We start from the raw sequence: 20,061 nt of genomic DNA, 5'->3' as shown, positions 1-20,061 counted from the left end.
GCCAGCGTGGATTGGAATGGATTGGATACCTAAGGTGGATATTTACATTTGGATTCTGATCTAAATATGGACAAGTATCCAACTAAATTTACCTACATGGTTTTTCAGTTCAACAGTGAGAGAAACCAGTATTATTTCTAGATCTCATGGACTATGGATTTCAGAGTAGCTTGTGCACTAGCTTATCTACATCAGACATCAGTTTACATATATCGACTTTTCAAGGTGGAATAAAACACCAACTCAGTTTGAAGACAGTCTTTCAGTGGATGATTTTCCCACCTGCTGTTTATAGATTAAATGTGAACATGAAGAGGAGAAGGTAATTTAATCTTCTGACCTTGTTCTCTCTGTCACCATCTTAATGTAAATCCAAGATGGAGATGCCATGAAGGAGGTTAGAAGACAATGACACTGTTGCACAGAATTTTTACTTTGGCACAGTGCAAATCCCTCAAACCAGTGGATCAGAACTGCAAAAAGATGTCCACTTCACTCTACTGCCTTCACAGTCTGACAGGGAACAATGTTAGTATTACACTTAGAATATGGAGTTTCTAAATTATGCTTCCTTCTGAGTTTCCTGTGTCACCATATTTCCTTTCAGAAGTAAGACCTAATCATCCCTTGAGAAAACAAACTGGTTCTTCAGTACCAACTGTTTGTTTCAGATCTTGCGCTTCACTTCCAAGTCCTAATTCCTTTTATAACAAAGCATTCTACCAGTGAGGCCAGGTTCCACAACTATTTCTAGGAACAGTGGACAAGACTGGGCCTCAAGTCTCCCAAATCGTCTTTCAGCTCTCCTTTTGATCCTTTGATAAACTTGAGGCAAGCCATTTAGGTCCACATTTTCTAAATGAATGCTTGTTTTTATGTGTGCCCCAATACTTGAAAGCCCCCTATTTTCCTGAACTGGTTCATCTTGCATCTAGTTACATACTTCAGATCTGAGCGCAGGGATCCTGGATTGCATTTCCAGTGCATTTGACTGTTATGAAAACATTGGAAATACCCAGAAACCTTTTGAAACACTTGGAATGGTCATCAGGAAATTGGCATTATATAGAAATGCAAAATGTTTGGATTTTAATTTCACTATTTTAATTACTGACAGGTGTTCATTCAGGAGGGAAAAAAGAAAGTGTTCTCTTACATTTCAGCAGTCTCATCATATTATGATATGCGACATGTTTTCCCATCACAGCATTAAAGGTTAGCATATATGTGGGGAAAAAAAAACTAACAGAGATTGCTTGTCTATACAACATTTGGTCAAGTTAATCATACCAATCCCTTATTTTTGAGCACTAAAATGCGTTGCTAAGTGGGGGTGGGAAATTGGACCAAAAATGTATTGGTTCAGCTTGGATTTTGATAGACCAGATGTTGAGGAAACCATGTGTACAGTAACTATCTGGCTTGTGTATATTCAGTTTAATTTCTTTATTGTCATAATCTAATTGTATGTGGTATTAGTTCTAATAGTGATTGAAATTATGATCCATCTTCAACTCGTCAAAGGCAGCTTATGTTTATAGGTCAAGTTTTTCTTTTTAAAGAACAATCTATGATACATTTTCCTAAAAATATCTAAATACATTAATATCATTTTTAGTTTAAATAAAGAATTATTGAACTTTTATTTTATCTTTATTTCACTTTTATTTTTCTCACATAAAGTAAACCTTGAGATCTTTCATAAACTCTTGAGGATTTGTCATTACTTCATCTGATTAAGAGTTCAAAATCACAGCTCTTTCCTGGCTTGTAAAACAACTTCTGCTTTTTTTTCATTCCATTTATAGCCAGCTGATACGATGCTGAATTGAGATAATCCAACTGTATTTTAAAGAGAATTAAAATATCAAATTCATAGTTATTCATATGGGAACAAATCCTGCTGGTGTCTCTCATATGACTAATAAAGAACAGTAAATTGACACATTTACTGGCTGGAGAAATGTAAGAGCGGGATAAAGAACAGAAAAAACACCCCACAATGGACAAGATTAGATAGGTATTCCTTGATTTGTTGCATCTCTTCATATTCATCCCTTTTCTTCTTACAACTCTGCTCTTCCACACCATAATATTTCATGTTAACTTACATTCACCAAGATACAAATGAATAGAAGGCACTACCTCTTATGTGGTTGGTCTCTGAAGTTGGTGCAGACAATCAAAAATGGTTAAATACTAGAGAAAAGCAAAAAGGGAAATTCAGCTTAGGAGAAATCATAATTCCCAGATGGAGAAGGCATTTTAGCTGAATTCACAAGCACAAACAAAGTCCAGAAGTACTTGTTTACAATGCTTTTGCAGAGATTTATTGAAATCCTTGCCAGCTTGGGTATGGCCTGGCTTGGATAGTCTCCCAGCAGGCTGGACTTAGAAGTTATGTCACCATCCAAGTTGCTGACAAATGTTTCTGTAAATGCTTATAGACTTCACCGCTATTTCTTGTTTTGCTGTGGTGTGCAACAAGAAAGAATCCAAAGAGACTGGTTGTAGGTAGGAGGGAGCTTAGCAGCTTAAGCACGATAGTGCAATTACTACAAAAAAGGAAATTCTAAAGAACTTATTTCTGTTCTAGCCATTAATCCTTCACCAGATGTTTGACGATATGAAATTTACCAAAAGATCTATACAATTATTTATATTCAATGTGGCTTTTTCCTAGGGAACACATTGTATGCATAGCATGAGGTAAATGGAGAACATAAATCCAGTATTATTAATGCTGGGGTCTGGATTGCTTTTATGCTCTTGGGCTTTTTGGGGGGGGGAGGGGGAGGAAGCCAAACATTTAATTTGCTCTTTCAGGGTCACAGTAGCTTTTATGGAAAAAAAATAAAGTAGGAAAGGCGTGCACACTTTTGAATAAAGACAATGGCTTTGCTTTAGGTTAAATCATTCCACCTGCTGTGAAGCAATTAGAATCAATTTTGCTATTGAGCACAGCTAGCTGCTTAATAAAAGGGTCATGGGGAGACTCACAAAAGATGCTCACTTTGCCAAACAGTTGAAGCCCTCAGACAAGTTGTACGCAAGAAAATATAAAATTGGTTAGTGGACTTTCAAACCTTCTATACTGTAAATGAATGAGGGATTTTTTTACCTCCTTGATACGCAGCTGAAGACTAAGCTATTACATGGCTCATTAGTGTGGTCAGTATATAGAAAACAACAGAGAAAGAATAAAATCTCTTTAGTTATATAATTTCTTTAAGATCTTTATGTCATAACATAGTGGCTGTAATGAACTATGCATAAGTGACTCTTAGGCAAGATGCTAAAGATTTATCCTATTCATGAATGGAAGTAGAAATTTTCCCTTCTGGCTTCATCATCATGGTAGTTCATTTCACCTTACACTTTTTTCTAGATACCTAGTTATATAAAGGGCTTGATTTGTAACTCTATCCATTTCTTGACATCGAACTTTCCACTATTTCAGACCTCACACTTGGAGCCAGGTAAAGGAATGACTTCAGGACTCTTCAAATAGCATGGGGAGTCCACCAATATGCAGTATTTGAATTGGGAGAGTAGCATCTCAAGTGAATGCCCCAATGGCTGAACCATTGCTTATTCTGGTAAAACTCTTTTCTCCCACCACATAAAATTAAACACATGTAGCTATGTATATATACACGTGACCATCGACACCAACAACCTTCAACGTTCTTCACACAACTGAATTATTGTCTTCCAGACAGTATTGCATCTATGCACTGAGATAGCTTAGTTGTCAGTCAGTCTAAAAAAATGGGGGGGGAAGCGGGGGAAGAGGGAGGCTCTGTATTTGATATCATACTGAATTAACTAATAGTAATGGTTGATTTTTTTAAAGGCCATTACATGAAATGGATGAGAAGAGAAGATATTTCAGTCATTAAGAAAAGGGGAGATGAGGAGATGATGATAGGAAAATGTTGCTGAGGTATGAGATGGGAGAAGATGATCTCAGACAAATTGAGACACTGCAAGGATGAGAGGGGCAATTATTTTTTAATATTGTAATGTACTGAGTATGTAGGCAGGCACTCTTCAGTACATTCATAAGGCATATAAGTAGCTACTTTTTTTTAGGATTATCATTTCTGTATGAAGATATATACCACCCTTTCCTGCCTTAACTGGACCTTGGATATTTTACAAATTGCAAAGTGTGCAATTCCTAATTATTCAGTTTATTAACTTGATTATTTATTTGAGGGGAAACTGCTCAGGACCTCATGTTTAAATATTCTTCATTTTCATTATCTATATCAAAGAATCTTTTCATGGGCATAATTTGCGTGCCCGCCTATATTTCATTTAAATGTGCTTCATATGGTTGATATGTTCTTCTTACATTTGTAAAACTGCTTCTTCTCCAATAAACTAATTTGTGACACACGTTATCCACATGAAATGGAATTGGAATGTCTTGCTTTTGAAAGTAAAAAGACTTTATCTTTTTTCTAAAGATGAATAATACAGGATGTTACATGTACTAGGGCAAATAATTATTGCATTTATACATAAGTAGATCTGACATCCCGTATTGGGTAGGGAAATCAGGAATTACTTCAGGAAGTCACTTTTTTCACTTACTTCAGTATAAGTGGAAAAAGGCACATTCATCTAAAAATGCCTAACTTTCCCCTCAAAGATAGGAAATATTGCAAGCTGTATATAAAAGAAGTTAGGAGGAAAAAGCAGGGGTTGGAAAAATACAGCCCACATTCTGTATTCAGCCCACCAGGCCATTTTATCTGGCCCACGGGGCCCCTAAAATTTAGAAAATTTATATTTATCTGTTTCTGGCTGTCTGTCAATGATGACAGAAGCCAGGGGCAGTAGGACCCGGGAGAAGCCAGCAGAACTCAGCAGGACCCACCCAGCCCACAGCCTCCAGCCCATAGCTCCCAGGCTCTTCCTACCCTCCCCCACCTCAACTAGAAGCCTCTGCCTGCCACAGCTTTCACTGCTTCCTTGCACACCAGCCCACTGCTCCAGCACCATGTGGCTCCTGGCTGCATCACCAGACTGAGGGAGCACAGAGCCTCAGCTGGTACCCCAGGGCCAGGAGCAGGATGGTGTGTGGGCACATGTGTGTATGTGCATGTCCCTGCTTTGAGGAAGAGGGCAAGAGAGAGAGAGCAATGAGGGAAGGAGAGACAGTGAGTGTGTGCATGTGCATGTGCACATGCATCCAGGGAGGGAGGGAGAGACAGTGTGTGTATGTGTGTGTGTGTGTTCATAGGGGGAGTCCCACACACACCCCCCACCATACACATGCACACCCCCTCACACTGCCATACACACAGGCCCCCACATCCCCTCACACACTCCAGCCCTACCCCCCACACAGCTCCCCACAAACCCCATACCCACCCATACCCCACATATCCACACACACACACCCACATGCTCCTTCACCCCATGCTTACACCCCCACATTCCACATACCCACATACCAACAGATCCCCACAAACTTATACCCACCCCCCCATGCCTGCCCCCACAATATATAAAAGTAAGACTTCATTTTAAGCTATTGTGCAATTACCTATCTGTCCACTACACAAACGCATGTAAATCAGGACAAATATTTTTGAAATCATATTAATGAATGTTGTAGATGTTTGAATTTTAGAATATCTTTGGTATTTTTCTGGTTCTGAGATGGCAAAACCCCTTGCTAAAAGGAGTACTTCTGGAGACAAGGGAAGGGACTTCTGGTGGCAAAGGTCAGGGGTTAAAGGGTGGGACTTCTGGCCACAAGATAATGACCAGGGGTGGGGCACCTGTCAAGGAGTGGGGCTACCAATGCAGCTTGCCAAAACTCAGTAAGTGGCCCTCCACCAGAAATAATTTCCTGCCCCTGCCATAAGGTATACTGTTCGTGGAGAAAGAATTATATTAGAATCTTCCATGGATTGTTTCTGAGGGTACTTCAGCTTCATTCAAAATATTAATATTTTTAATATGTTAGGGCATAATCCTGCCTACTTTCACTACTGTAGAGAGCCTCCTACTAAAGGTACAGAACACAACAGTAAATATTTTCACAGTGGTGCATTCAGAGTACATTAATTGATTAAATATTAACAGTTTTAAGTATTTCTACAGCTAAAAAGCAACTTCTTTCTTAATGGTTATAGAATGTTTAGGTAAGTAATTTATCACTTCTGTTCAGGACTGAAACCAGAAATATCATGAGAAAGGCCATTAGCAAGAAATGTGTAGCCCAGTTCTGCATAAAAGAATCAGTGGAGATTTGCATCCAAAGTTTGCATAGCCTGATCAAAAGTTTGGAGCTACAGTTTTGATTTAATTTTGTTCTAAAGAAACACACCCCACAACAAAAACTGAACTCAGATGAGTCATATAAACATCTACGGTGTATCAATGCATAAAAAACCAAAAAGACATCTGCACACAACCAATGGCAAGTCATAGCTAATAATGTAGATTCTTAAAATGCAGTAGAAATATAGTGAATTACCTAGGCCAATACTAGCTCTGATTGCTGAAGTCACACTTCATTCAGTTCAGGCATGCAGAAGTTTAAAAAATAAGTAGTGGTCCTTAGAATACATGGAACAGGTACAGACATTACACTTGTACTGGTATAAGTGATCCAAAATCATCTATACGCATAAGGGAACATAAGTTTGGCACACATAGACTGGTTTTAAAATGGTGGAACCTGGGCTAATATTTGCCTCCTCCCACCACCACCCTGCCAAAGGGTGAATGTATGTTCTGTGTGCTACTCATCTAAACTTACAGAAAACTATGTAACTTAGATTGCTTCCACCTTAGGCTTTTTGAACGTCTGTACCTAGCCAGGGAGTCAGTAGTTAGGTCACTCACCTGAGAGCTAGGAGACCTGTGGTCAAATCAAGGATCCAGTTCCTCCTCCAGCAAACAGTGAGAGAGGTTCAAAGCACCACTGTTCCCAGATGTTGTGCAGCACTCTGGACAGAGCACTCTCATGGGATGTGGGAGATACTGGTTCAAATCTATTCAGGCAGAAAAACAAATAAGCCTACTTGTCTCTAATCTTGCACAATTGCAATGGTTATTGGCTAAGGAGGAAAACATTACCACTACCTCCCGTTCCTCCCTTGTGAAGCTAGCTCTTTACTTCCCTTTAATTTATTTGGGGAAAATAGGCATTTTCATGTCAAAAGAACAGTTTTGACCATTTCAAAATAAAAATCTCTTTTTTATGAGAAAGACTGAAAGATTTTTATTTCAGATGAATTAGAAAACTATTTCCCTTCTGATTTTTCAGTTTAGCTCTTGACCTCTTTCAAAAAAGTAGCAATCAGTTACAAGTATGAGCATACAAATTAATTCCCACGGCACCAAACAGGTGTGTATGAGGTTGACTTTACCTTGCACACAAACCGCAGCTGACACATGCTATTCTTTGCTTTGCAGTTGGAAGGTAACTGTGATAGCTCAGCCTCAATGAAAGACAACTAAGCTTCTGTAATTTAACTTCAATTTCTTGCAGGATATGAGGATGTACCTTTGTCAATTACCATGGAGAAGTTGCCACACTTTAAAGTTTCACGTGGCCCTACATGAAATTCATCTTCCTGTGTCCATATTCACATAACCCTAGTGCTTGGGGATCAGAATAATAAACACAGAACCATATCACTAAGCGTTTTTCTAAATGGAACCTTTTTAAGTGAATTAAAAAACTGTACTAATGCTTGAATTTATAAAGGTGCTGGGTACCCTCAACTTCCTTGGAATCAACACTTAGTGTAATTTGAAGGGAATCCGAGGCACTGCAGAACTATGGTTAGTATGGAGGTATCCAACATAAACTCACCCTAATGAGCTCTTTATTTCAATGTAGCAACATGAATTACAATCTGACATCAGCTACATTCATTTAAGAATTGCAACTCTGAGACAAAGACAGAGATTGATCTTGCAAGGATGTGTTTTAATGCTTAATACTAGTCCATTTATAATACCTTGTATTAGTCTAATGAACACTAGTCTATTATCCACTGATAGTCATTAATCTAAAAAATAGAGTACTGGTGACAGAAGCAGAGTGCATCTTATCATTGCAAAACAACAGAACTATCATACTTATATCAACTTAGAGCAGGATAAAAGGTGGATGTGGTTTCTTTATTCTAGGTTCTAGTTTTCCAGTGTCCCCCAACTCCCACTAAAAACACCATGTATAAACAAACACATGTCTCTGCTTTGTCCAGTAATTTCTCAAGACGACTTTAAAGAACTACATTTTGGGGGACCATCACTGCATTATACTGCAGCATTATTTTCACCAAGATAAATAATTTACCTGTAAATGAATGACCGGATAATAATAAAGGACAACATTGGGATGCATCTTTTATGATACAGAACACTTGCACACAGTAGTCCCAGAGAATATGTTGTCAGAGTTGTTATTCCTCATTTACTAATGCTAATATGCCTCCTGCATTAGATCCCCAGTTTACCATGTGCTTACATCCATCTCTTCAGCAATCAATTAAACAATAAATCTATGCTCACACTGCAGTGCCAGATCCAGCTGTGCTAAATGGTATACACTCATGCACACGTGCAATCTTACAGATGGCACCTGGGCACAACAGTCTGCAAGGTAAGTCTAAGAGGAAACAGCTGGAGACAGACGGGAAAATAGGGAGAAAATATTGGTCAGCACTGACAGTACTGATAGGTTGTGGTTTCAGCCCACCTGCCAAGCAACTTAAGCATTATCAAGTCCCTTTTGGAAGTCACAGAAAAGCAAAACATTAAGAATGGATTCAAACAAGAACAGTAAAGTGGCTTCATGGATATTTATGGAGAGGCTCTTCCAAGTCTGAAGGATGGCATGATAAAAAGTACAAAGGCACTTAATAGAAAACAAATGAGTGATACAGGTTGGCATTGTGGGCTCATCAGAGAAGAGTCCTTTCTCTTGGTCACCAACATACAGAGACAAAACCAAAATCAATACCAACACCCAGCTACCCCACTATTGGATAAAGTATGTATGAATCACACAGGTCAGATAACAGAAAAGGAGTCTACATATTTGCCATTGCTTTTCAAACATTAAATATAGCAATTCCTCAAAGACTTTCACTGTTTATCGCAAGTTCTACTGAAATGTATTTTACTTACAAATGAAAACTTGGCAAAGAGCAAGCATCACTCTTCAAAACATGCTGGCTTGTAAAAAATGTTTTATGGCCCTCAAAAAGACCAAATTGGTACTGACTTCTATTGATTTTCCCTTTCTTCATCCAAAATCAGCTGAAGACTCCCCCACACTTCCTTCAAACTTAGTAACTTTCTTTACAGCCTGGTATCTCTCATTCAGTGATACTTATAATTTTCAAAATCTGAAATCTGTAAAGAAAAAAACTACAAAAGGGAAAACTGCTCAGGCAAAATTTTCTCCCCTTTCCCTTTCCCTAAACTAGAAGCAGAAGTAGACAAAAATACTAAAATCACTGTGATTAAATATGCAATATTTTTTTTCCAAGTATGCATCCTAGAGTGGACTACATAGCTATCTTCATTGAATTGCTTTTAATTTTCAAGCAAGGATTTTAAGCATAATATTTAGCAGTTAAAAAGGTCTAAATTATTTCTCTTGCTCATTTTTGCACTGCCTTCATTTTTATGTTGGGAGTTAGAATGCCTTTAAACTTTGACAGCAGCTCTTCATTTGTGCTCTTCTGTGCCAATTCTAATAATTTAATTTAATCACTTTACCTCTGCTTTCTTTTTATTTCTCTTTAAGAACATTTTTTCTTGCTGACACTACTTATAAGTATGTCTGAAAACTATACAGATTTATTTGCTAATCAATGGGAGTGTCTACACATGCTTTTACATGCACCTAAACTTAACGTGCATTTGCCTAATGCACATTATGGTGATTTAGGCACACATCTACACATGTTCACACTAAGGTGCATTAACGAAGTGTGCAGACCAACTTGGGACTAAAGTTAGTCTCAAGTCAGTTGACATACACAGCTTTAATGTGCCTTAGCGTGTTTACACTTGCATTAAAATATGTGAAAGAATGAGAGAGAGTAAACAGAGCCCCCAGGGTGCTTTATGTACCAGATAGCTGAGACTAAGGGAGGAAGAGCAGCTGGCAGTGACAGACGGAAAATGAAAGTAAACAGAGTTTACAGCTGCAGCTGGAGGCCAGTGAAAGAAGAAAGGAATCACAGCAACACTTCTAGAGCAGCCTCTTGCTCCGGATTGGAGGAGGGAAGCTGCCAGAAACCATTTCCAGTCCTGGAGGGAGGCAAGGAAGATGTCCTTCTAAGGTTAGAGCCATCTTAGTGGGTTTTTGTTTTGCTTGGAAGAGAGATCCTACCGAGGGACTGTGGCTGCATGGACTGACTCTAAAGGGAGACTGAAACAGTTCTGTCTTGGGTGTTTGAGCCTAGTCTAAGGCCATACCCTGGATGTGGGTGTGTGTTGGACTAAGACTGTGGTCACCCAGGTGGCAGGCTACAGAGGACTATTAAGATAGATATTAAGGTCAGAAGGGACCTCAGCAGATCATTGAGTCTGACCCCCTGCCCCAGGCAGGAAAGAGCGCTGGAGTCAGATGGAATGGATTGGGTGGGGTAAAGGGGAGGTCTGGAGCCCCACAGAAGAAGACAGAGATTGAGACCTGAAGGATCATCTCAGGGTATTGTCTCTTATTAACATTGTACCAACAAAGTCATGGCAGAAGAGAAAAGTAAGATCAGTCTCCTGGCAGACCAGGTGATCTGAGATTAAAGTCCATCCTGTCACTGCCCGTAGGGAAATGAACTCTCATCAGTGGCAGTAAGCCCTACAATACCTCCAGTCATCACAATGCGCTTCAGCAATTTGTGTCTAAAATTGATACCTGCTTTTGCGGGTATCAAATTTAGGTATGGATAGACTAAAATTGCCATTATAAGGTTCATTAAGGGTGCTCATGTGTAGACCCACACTGTTAACGAGTCTTAAATTGGCATGTGTAAATGCATCCAATAGGTCTGGAATTGCATGTGTTGGGAGAAAAAGTACTCGATAGGCTTTAAAGCAAGTATGTCATTTTTCCCCCACATTGCCACAATTCATTTTTGGAAACTTTTGTGTATTACCCAGATTCTGTAAGATGAAGTAGTTAAATAGTTCAAAATATTCATTTGATTTGGAAACTAGTATACCTAGTATTATATTTTTCTGTTGTTGACAATGGCAGGTAGACAACACTGAAGCAAGCCACTGGGGAAAAAAATGCTGTATGGATAGTATCATCCCATTGTACTGAATATAACTGAGATGAGCTTTGGACAGGCAGCATTAAAATCTTACCCCTCATTTAAATGTATATTCATATTTCACAATGTGACTTCATTCTAGGAGTCTGATTCAACTGAACAATTAAGCATACACTTAACTATAGACACATGTTTAAAACATATTGAAGTCAAGATAACTTAACCATTCTTTAAATGTTAAGTATATACTTCAGTGATTTGCTCAGCTGGGATGGACTACTATTTAGGGCTTTCTGTAAGTGATAAGCACTTCTTTAAAGGAAAGAAGATGGATGAGTAACCTCTATTAAGTCAGGTTCCTAAGAGTCTCAGATAATCTAGGCACTAGATATATGAAGTATACCTTCTTGAAATAGACAGCATTTGGATTTAAAAAAATGCTAGCACCTATACAACATTCAATGCTTTGATATCCTGTTTAGTTCCATAACTCCAAGAATTCCAAGCCATAAGTAGGAACTTGCGGAAGCAATCTCACTGCCATTGGGTAATGAATGCTATTTCAACCTCAAAAAAGGGCTAAGCACTAGACTGAGAACTGCAGCTGTGATCTTGTGAAATATAGCACAATTTACATTGCAGAATAAGCATCAAGTGATAGGAACAAGAAATCCTTGTGGCTTAGTCTACAGATGAGTAAATCAGATTTCTAGAAGTCTGAAGAAGCCTTTCAAAGTAGGTATTTTTAAATATCTATATTTAAATATCCTAATATTTGTGTGTTAAACTGCAGCATTATAGAACAAAGTTAGCTTCCATTAGGCAAAATTCTAACCTTAAAATATGCATGGGGTTGGAAAGACTTGAAACATCAATAAGGACTAGGTGCAAAAATTCATAAAAGCCTGTAGCTTTCTGAAATTTTGCTAAATTATGCAACTGATTTACAAAATGTTTACAAGTACAATACACTCACATATTTTTTGATGTTGGGGGAGAACTGCAGATCAGAAAGATTAAAAGGTCCCTACACCAAGGGCAAGAAGGAAACTTACTGCTAAAGATAAATGAAATCAAAGATACAAAACCTGTGAAACAGGAGAAGCAGGAGATCCATGGTGTCTAACGACCATGTAGTAACTTCAGAGAAATAAGTTGTTACCTCTAAAAACACCAACATATCAGCAACTATGAATGGCTTCATCAAGAACAGAATGGACGTGAAGATGGCCTGATCCTGTGGAGATCCCCGGTCCTTCCCTTCGTGGTGGCAGCACCCCCCAGGGCTGCCCGGGCAGGCTGCTGGAGGGCTGGGTGTTGGATTCAAGCTGCGGCAGCACCTGGCCCATTAGTAGCACACTCAGGTGGCCCCAGGGGCTTATGCCACTGTGGAGGGAGGTACTGGGCCCCCCCCACAGCTTAGAAGCCACCAGTGGCTCATCCCCCACACTTGCGGTTAGGCTCTGCCAAAAAAAATAAAAAAAGGCTGGGCCTCTTGTCACCTTTTTTTTCCCCAGTGGAGCATGCCTGTGGTTGGGCGGGCAGGGGGTAGTGAGTTGCCAATGAGCTGATCAGCCTCTGAGCTGTGGGGGGTGCCAGTCCTTCCCTTTGTGGTGTCTGCTAGCAGGCCAGGTGCTAGCTCCAAGCTGGGCTAGCACCTGGCCCACTAGCAGCCTGCCTGGGGGGCCCTGGGGGATGTTGCTGCCATGTAGGGAAGGACCAGGACCCTCTGCAGCTCAGGGCCCTCTGACAGCTTGCACCCCAGCCATGGGCAGCCTCCATCAAAAAAAAAAAAGATAATTGGATCGGGCTCCTTACCACTCCCCCCCCCCCCCCCCCCCCCCAACTGGGACTTCCAGCACTCCATTCACTGTCCCTGCTACCTTCCTGCCACCTGAGACCATCTGGGAATGGACTGGCTTGCCCCTGGGGCAGTGCAGGAAGTGGCATGAGGGCAGCTGGGTGTGCTGGTGGCTGGAGAAAGCAGCAGAGATGGTGCATAGAGCACTGGAATCCCATCAAGCCCAAGGGAAGCCCACAAGTACCCCCCTCCCTGGGTCTTCTACCACCCATTGCACCATCTCTGCCACCTCTGCTGGCTGCCAGCACATCCAACTGCCCTCCTGCCACCTTCTTGTGCTGCTGGGTATGCTGACAGCCAAAGAAGATGGTGGGGATGGTGCACAGGGTGCTGGAGACCCAGGTGGGCTTGGGGATGGGTGTATCACTGCAATGTGTTAGGTAGCAAACTAAAATATTTTGGGGTGTGTTTTAGTTTGCTATGTAACAAAGACATTTATATCGCAATATGCTGCTGCACGTCTAACGTGTGACGCAATTAAACTGCTATAAAAGGACAATTAAACTGCTAAAAAGGGCAATTTTGTCATGTGTACAAGTGCCCAGAGAAGCTGATTCAAAGTGAACTAGAACTAGTAACTGTAGCAACAGATAGTGGTGGACAATGGACAAGTTGCTCAAACAAAGCCTGTTGAATGTTAAAATATTGCCTACACCCGTCACCAATTACAGCAACTATGTTTTGGTCACCTGAGATTGACATCAATTGAATGAGGTATACCTCATGCAAAGTCCAACCCATAAGCCAGATTGGGCCAGTTGTGGACTCCATTTCCCAGCAGACTCTGAGGAAGCAGCTCCTTTTGGCTGCCACTACGGAATCCAGACCCACTGCTCAGGCACCTCAGCCTGTCCTCCCCAGACGCATCACAGGGGTCAGGACCCATTCAAGCAGGGTGGCTGGGATTGGGCCATGGAAAGGAGTAAGACAGGCAGGCGGAATTGGGGAGACACCAGGATTTATGGTGCTGACAGAGCAGGGCCAGAGCCAGGGGACAGCCATGGTTTGCTGCCCACACACCTTTGCAATGAGCGTGGATTCCATTGGCAGGAGCATGCAGCAAGTGCAGTGCGGCTCTTCCCTGGCTCTGGCCCCACACTGTCATCACCGCAAAATCCTGGTCCCAGCCCTGGAGCAGCTCCCCACCCAGCTGCATGCTCTGCCCACATCACTATCCATTGATCTTCATGGAGACCCTGTAAGCGCGGGACCGTAACAGTGCAGGACGGTGACAGCATGGGGCCAGGGCTGGAGAACAGCTGCTGAGAAATGGACTCCACCATTTTGTCCACCTCTGAGCTATACTGTAGGTGCTCACCACCTGGCATAAAGCCACTGACTTAGAGCATTTTCATGAATCAATACTCAAAACTTGGGGCCCTATTCACGGTCATTTGATTTTCATGTGCAAGAGCCAATACTTTAGTGTTTATACAAGTTTCAAGTACAGATAATAAGAACTTGCTCTCACATGTCATGGCATACTTTTTGTGTTCTGAAATGGTCTCATTTATTTTAACATCACAAACAAATCCTTTCAGCTGCTGATTATACACACTCCATGACTCTGCTCCACCTAATGCTGCCAAGCCAGCTTTGGTATTTAGTCAATAATTACTTTACATCCACTAGATGACACTACAACAGGCAGTGAACGCTTCCACACTACAATAGGGGGAAAAAAGTTCATTAGGTTCCAAATACCAAGTAAGTATTCAGAATTTTCCAGTTATTTAGTGTTTGAAGTAGCTGTTGTTTCAAACCACTTTTATGCTCTAAATATATGTGTATAGTCTATGTATGACAGTATCCTTTCTTTACTTAGTTGAAATTATTATAATACCGATTTTCTTCTTTTGTCAATGCATCCTCATTTACCCTCATAACAGGATATCAGAAAGTAAGCTCTAGCCTCCTGCTTAAACCATAGTAAGATATATTGCTTCACCAGGTCTAACAAAAAATCAAAGTCAATACCATCCTCTGTGACAAAAAAAATGAAAGAAACTTTAAAGTTATGTTCTTTTTTTTAATAGTACTCTTACTTACCACCAGGATTCATCGGACCAATTTGTGAATCTAATTTCAGTACTTTTTTAAATATAACATTATGCCAAAGGTAAGAGGACTTCAGTTTAAAGTAAGAACATGTCTTATCAGTGATACCGTATTTCTTATTCCAGATAGAGGCCACTAGTTCATTCAATCTACCTATTAGCTGATCATTTAGAGAAAGACATTACATCAATGTTCCTAAACAATTATTCACTGGCCAGTTTGAATCCTAATGATTAAGATTTGATTATCATTATACTAATTCAGATAACGACATGTATTGTTAGTAGCCATGAAGTTATACTAACTCTTTTTTAAAATGTAACCACAGTGTTATCTTGACTTCTTGAACCATTGAATTCTCAATAGGTCCACTGCACACTGGGCAGCTAGTTCTCATTTGTCTTAAATAGTGTCCCAAAAATACAGAGGAATGGCCAGAGAGCAATGGAATACATAACAGTTGACACTTTGTAACAGTACGTGCACAGTTTTCACAGGTAAGATGCAAGGGAAATTGGTTTGCAAGAAGGATCCATCCACACCACCTCACATTCATAGGCACTGTCATATTTAACTCAAATGTGATCCTTATACAAATGTTATGTTGCCATAAAGATTATATTAGTTTTGGTCATAGTCTTATTGATAATGCACCATAAACACTCACTAAAATAAGTTAATTGTGGTTAGCTACCAGGGAAGGCTCACTACATTCAGTTAGCTATGATTTGAACAAAAGTCATAATTTGAGTTCTTTTATGGAGTGAACTGCATGACAGACAAAATACACACTGCTGTACATCTGAAAATCTCTTACCTTTCAATATGAGGAGCTATGCTTTCAGGAGACAAGTGATAGACAAGATACGAGCACCTGTAACAGAATGAAACACAATTTTCACTAAAGTTGAAAACAAGGAAGTTGGTTGATTTTTAAATTAAAATCAAAGTTGATTTCATGTGCTCTTAAATATTTGCATAAAAGAAATCTGGCAATATTCTAGGCAAAACAAATTTGTTCTAACCCAATTTACAGGGTAATTGAAACTGAAATCTAGTTATAACGTTAATGGAAGAGCTTTGGCTGAGATTCCATAATATTTGTAGGGGGAGCTTCAAAACCACTCTGAGTTGTCCTTGTCCAGCATCTTCTCTCATACTTAAATTATGTCTTTGGAGTAGATAATATGCAAACAATAGTGAAAAGATGGTATCTCTCACAAGCAGGCCGTGGTCACTAGAAGATATCACAACACAAACTAAAAAATTAAATAGATTAAGACCCAACCATAAAACTATCATTAACTTTAAATGGAGCGAACTTGTACCAATAAAGAATGTGTTTGAAATGTCTCCTCACCGGTCTGGCTTGAAGTTCTATGTATTTGCCTTTACAAATCTCAAATAAAAAAATTACCTTGAAATTTGTCCCTAATTTTTCATCCAATATAACATTATTTAAGTTCACAGGGCTACAATGTGTGTCTGGCTATAAACCAGAGCAGGACAGAATACTATGAAATTAGTTGTTTGTGCTGATCTGTTTCCATCTGCTTTGATTTGTTCCTGCAGTAAGCCAGAGCATCCTGAGATGCTAATTAATATGTTGTGTATAGTTTTCAGATCATTATGCAAGAAAGGTCATTCCTCTCTAGTTCAAATATGTGTAGTATGTCAACATTTGATTCTAGGGCTCTGAATTAACGTGCAAAACTTCCACTATTTCAGGCCATTAATGATTTTTGTGTTATATAACCTCTCCAGGAGTAGTAAACAATTTACATTCCTGCAGTTTAAATTAATAAATAGCTCTGGGTTTCTTGTATCTGGCAAGTAAATGCGTGAAGACCTTCTGTATCCATTGGGACATTTTGACTGATCTGTGTATTAAACCCATTCTAGTGAGGTGAATGGTTTCATGAGGCTTTTATGACAACAACATGGGTTGGTAGAATACAGATAAGTATTCTCCAGAGATTCTTGTTCTTCTCGTTGATTAAAGAAGCAGGAAGGTACAGGGAAATGCTGATGCATAATCCAAGCGTTTAAATGCCAACATTATGAAATCAGCAGATGCCCTGTAGCCAGCCTATTCTGTCACAAACTGTAATCTTGTCAGAACTTGCAAAGCAAGACAGAATATGTTCAGTATTTGGAGAAAATGGGCTTCTCGAAAGAAAGTCCAGAGCTACAGGAAGTCATACTTGTGACTGGATAGGCAAGCCTGCTCATCAAGTCATGGCCCTACCACTGTATTAGAGGGCCAGTAGCTCTTTCGGTGCTGGACCAGTTTATTTAAAACTATCTCCCAATGCCTGTACATGCTTTAAATACAGATGAACACCCCATTGCCATAAAACAGCTACCATCAAATGAATCCCAGTCCATATATATTAGCTGTAAGTATGATAATGAGATGGAGTAGCTAGTTACCTTAGAGTGCTGCTGTGCATACATCCAGTGCCACTCTTGGGCTTTCTCGAGTGCGTTTATTGGCACATGTGCAGGGATGCTCTTGGTTAACTACATTACCTCATTTTTGGGATGTCATGACAGTGGAGCAAGAGCATGACTCATGGTAGTGCTCCCAAGCATGGCATGGAGGTGGTTTGGAGATGCCTTAAAGGGCCTATTGATTATAATGGGAGATTAAGCACCTAGGGGAAGATCCAAAAAGCTGTACAGAAGCTTAATATGAACTATTTTTACTAATGCAGACACCACTTGAAGTTTAATTTGGACAGATATTTTACATTTCTCTGAAGTCTATTCACAAACTCCAAGCCTCGCCCCCAGACTACTTAATAAACATACACAAAACACAATCTTTGGAACAGAAACCAGGGCCTGTGACTCTGTTCTCTGAGGAGTACTTTTATTACTGGGCTAGAGAGCCACGTTCCCCCCTCTCTGACACAATGTGCTCATGGGTGACTGGTGCCTCTAGAGTCTGGGGGGGCACCAGATTGCTGATGGTGGGGAGTCCCCCAGTGGTGGAGCTGGAAGTACACTTCCACCAGCATGTCCGGTTTCACAGCTGGTGCTTCCAGCCCAAGAGCAGTGGTGACAGCAGCATCAGCAAGGCAGATTTCCCCTCCCTTCCTGCTTCCTGACTCCCTGCAGCCTGCACTGACCCCATGCACTTGGATTCAGACCCCACCCAGAAGCTCCCTGTCCCCCTGAACCCTGCCACCCTGTCTCTCCTTCAGTTGTGAGGCCTGGTGTGGCCTTGATGTGAGTTGTGAGGCCTGGTGTGGCACATAGGAGCAGCATGGCTTGCTGAAACCCCAAGAGCAGTCAAGGAGGGAGAAGCCCCCATTGGAACGTCCACCACTCTTGGACTAATTGAGGAGGCAGGGCAGTGAATCAGGGTTAAAGGGGCCAATGCAGGGCAGAGGGGTTATTGAAGGGGCAGGGGAGCAATCTGGGGGAAGTGACTCAGGGATTGCGGGGTGGTTTAGGGGCAGCATCTTGGCAGCTCCCCACCCACCTGCTCCCCTGCTCCTTCTTTCCTCTTGCTCCCTCCAATCCTGTCCCCTGCATCCTGACTTCCCTACTCCCCCTTCACCTATCCTCCCCCTTCTTCTACCCTCCCCATCCTCACCTACCTGTTGCCTAGCAGTTCCCAGCTGTCAGTCTAGGGCTGTAGATCCTAGGTAATAGGTAGTCCACCTGGGAGCAGTGTTTGGTGAATACCCAGAAGTTAACTTAAGTGAGCTAGGTAGCACAGCCCAAAGATAACCCTTACCTGAAGTGGCTCAATTTTAAAATAGCTACAAGGCACTTAGAACATGTTAATGAGTTGTAATGTGTGATCTTAAGTGCTCTTCACAAGGTCTAATTGTAATATGTAATCTCACCCATAGAGTATCCAGGAGGGTCTCTTACATCCTGAGAGAGTGCTCTGATCCATATCGGCATTTTTATATGTGATCCCAAAGCAGTGCCAGGTGCTTTTAATTACTGAGCCATGCTAATTAAAAGCATCTGCACATCACGTGTATCAGCAGAGCAGCACACCTCCGTGCTGAGAAAATGGTAGTAGTGCACTTTGAACTAAAGCACACCAAACATGTTTTAGTTCAAAATGCACCCCTGCCATTTTCTCAGCATGTAGGTGCGCTGTGCCTCTGATACACGTGATACATGAGGCTGCCAGAGCACATCAATTTATGTGGTGCAGCAGACTAGATTAATTGACACTGTTCCAATGCACTTGATTTCTAACACATTGGAGCAGGCTCCATGCATGTATGTAAGTGTCCTATTGTATGACAGTGCTCACTTCTATCTCCAGTCCTATAACTGCATTAAAAAAGTTAAAAAACCAAAGAAACTCAAAACGCCTTCCAATTTTAAAATAAACAACTAGGTGCTTAGCACCAACAAAGGGTTTAGAGTTCTGAATTCTGCTTTAACATAGGTATCCCTCTGTAGCTTGGTGCTCCCAAGATGCTACAGGCGCCAGACACATGACTCTTCTTTTTTATGTTGGCTGGCTTGTATAGCTCTCCATGACTTGTATAGGGAAGGACCTTAGGTGCCTAAAATAGGGTTGTAGATTCTATTCCAGGAGTTAGGCTCCTAAAAATTAAGAGTTGTGATGCTACTTGTTACAAGACCTATTTCCATTTGTGAATCTACTCAAAGTTTGTATCACAAAGCTCAAAAGGTAGTTGACACTGCAGCTTGGAGCAAAGGATATACAGGTGGTATTGATCTATACAGAGCTGTTCTGTGGCTGCCTCCGAAGGCAAGTTAGCCCATTGTAGCTATCACCAGCACAGATTTAAAACAGGTTTCCAGGCCTGTCAAGGGCTACAATGAGTCAAGGAGCTTCAAGTTTTTCCTTTACAAGTCATCTTAACTCAG

At 40.8% G+C, this 20,061-nt stretch overlaps 1 long non-coding RNA gene across 1 annotated transcript; it reads right to left on the bottom strand.

The window, feature by feature from the left end:
• Positions 1-2,152: 2,152 nt before the first annotated feature.
• Positions 2,153-16,066, bottom strand: LOC102385321. Its single transcript, XR_322897.1, has 3 exons — positions 16,007-16,066; positions 6,871-7,019; positions 2,153-2,199 (listed from the first exon to the last, which is right to left on the bottom strand). It is a non-coding gene; the product is annotated as an uncharacterized LOC102385321 (long non-coding RNA).
• Between the last annotated feature and the right edge of the window lie 3,995 nt (positions 16,067-20,061).

This window comes from Alligator sinensis, unplaced genomic scaffold (assembly GCF_000455745.1).
Source record: "Alligator sinensis unplaced genomic scaffold, ASM45574v1 scaffold7_1, whole genome shotgun sequence".
In the NCBI taxonomy this organism is placed as follows: domain Eukaryota; kingdom Metazoa; phylum Chordata; order Crocodylia; family Alligatoridae; genus Alligator; species Alligator sinensis.
This window is presented reverse-complemented; position numbering and strand designations above follow the sequence as displayed.